General features: G+C 33.9%; 1 long non-coding RNA gene across 1 annotated transcript; it reads left to right on the plus strand.

The window, feature by feature from the left end:
- The first annotated feature begins 338 nt into the window (after positions 1 to 338).
- Positions 339 to 945, plus strand: LOC108150702. The gene is made up of 2 exons (XR_001774685.2): positions 339 to 437; positions 496 to 945. It is a non-coding gene; the product is annotated as an uncharacterized LOC108150702 (long non-coding RNA).
- Positions 946 to 1954: the final 1009 nt, after the last annotated feature.

The raw sequence follows: 1954 nt of genomic DNA on the forward strand, positions 1-1954 counted from the left end.
TGATATTAAATGTTGTGAGTACATTTATTTACACTCGTATTCCCATAGGGCTTAATGTCATATTTTAAATAAATGTCGTAAAGAAATGCGATTTAAAGCCATTGCACAAAATTCGAGCTGGATTACGAACAACTATTTTTAATTGATGCTGTGGACCATTGCACTTAAAATAAAATTTGTTGGTTTTCGAGTACATTATTTGTGCAACAAAAACTGCAATATTAATAGTTAGAGTTCGCTTTTTTTTACCACACTAATGTCAACACACAAATAAGAATTTTTTGTTTACAAAAAAAAATGTTTTTTGAATTACTCTTGAAGTTGGGTTTCTTTAAAAAACAAAATCGATCAGTCTTAGATAAAAATGTTCCATTAAAGAACACAACAATGTAATGTCTTAAAGGATAAATCAATAATAAATATACTCTATGTTGTCGGTAAGACTCCTTCACTTCACTGCAAACTTTTGACCAACATAATAATACCCTTTGCAAGGGTAAAAACACAAAAACAACAAGAAAAAACAACGACAGCCTGTCGGAGTCCGTCTGTCAAATCTGGCTAGCTGGCAATGACAGGAGGTGGAGCAACCAGTAAACGACAAGTTATACAGCAAAATAAATTGTTTTTGTTACACAATTTTTTGGTGTTATGGGAGCCACTTGACTTGTAAACGGGCGATGGCCCTAACAATGGCAAGAGCAACAACCAAAATAACCACAAAGGAGAAGGGAAGGCTCACAGAATAGCAAAGGAGTGGAGGAGGCAGGCACTCGAGAAAGGAAAGAACATCAAAGAGCTCCCATTGTTGACCCAGTTATGGACCACAACACAGTCAGCACTCACAAATAAATGCCAAGGAGCTGCACCTGAAATAAAAAAAATTGTTAAAGGTTTAATTTACAAAAATATTTCTGATTAAAAAAACAATGAACGATTTTAAGATATAGAATAGAATTTGAATAAGTTTCCCAATAAAAAATGTATAAACTTTACATTCCATGGTATATGTTTCCTTTTAAATTCAATTCCAATTTACGCGAATCGGGTTTGGGTTCCTGATCCTATTTTTCCAATCAAAGTAATTCATTCTATTCGAATAAACTATTTAAATCAATATGGGCTCTTTACACATAAATTCTTAAAATTAATCAGTGAAAGAAATCTTAATCTTAATGTTCTGCCTTGCTGTGTTATTAGATACTCGTAAAATGAATTTAAAAATAAACCAAATAGTGCAGTAAGATCGAATTTTAATTATTTTGTCGGAGCCGTACTTTAAGAAGACTTATTTAAGAAAGTAAAGAAAACAATAAAAATAAATTTTGAACCAGTTTCAACCACACTTTCTAGCGAGAAAAAAACCACTACATTTTTAAATTCATATACAAATAAACTTTATTTAAAAAAAATCATAAATTGTGAGTACATTTTCCACAGTCAATGTCATTATTTTGCAGCAGTGTATTCTCCATTCTGATTCCTTAGATTCTTTCCCGCTAATGACAGCAATTCAAGCTCTGTGGCTGCTGAAAAGTATGCTATGGCAAATGTGCTGACATAACGGAGGGCATAAAAAATTAAAGATATATGAACCAAGAAGCAAAACAGGAGAGCAGCAGCGGGCGGTGGATGGTACAATGTTGACCATAAAACTGGCAGCGTAAAGCCACAAGCACAGACAGCATGACGCCCTGGGGAAAGTTTTCCGAGACAGGCGAGAAAAGCGATGCGGAAAAGCAAAAAGACTCCAAGACCAGAGAAAAGTACCGTAAAGTTTTCTTGGGTGGAATTAGTCAAGATATATGCGTTTGCTGGCCAAGTTGGGCACATTAAACAGCCGGATTAGTTTTGGAAATGAACAAACATATATAATTGAGTTTTAGCCGCGGAATTCACAAAAGGAGATTACAGTGATAAGGCAGATGAATGATGAAAAATAAATTTAAACTTA

The sequence above is a fragment of the Drosophila elegans genome, unplaced genomic scaffold, assembly GCF_018152505.1.
Source record: "Drosophila elegans isolate 14027-0461.03 unplaced genomic scaffold, ASM1815250v1 contig_397, whole genome shotgun sequence".
In the NCBI taxonomy this organism is placed as follows: Eukaryota; Metazoa; Arthropoda; class Insecta; order Diptera; family Drosophilidae; genus Drosophila; species Drosophila elegans.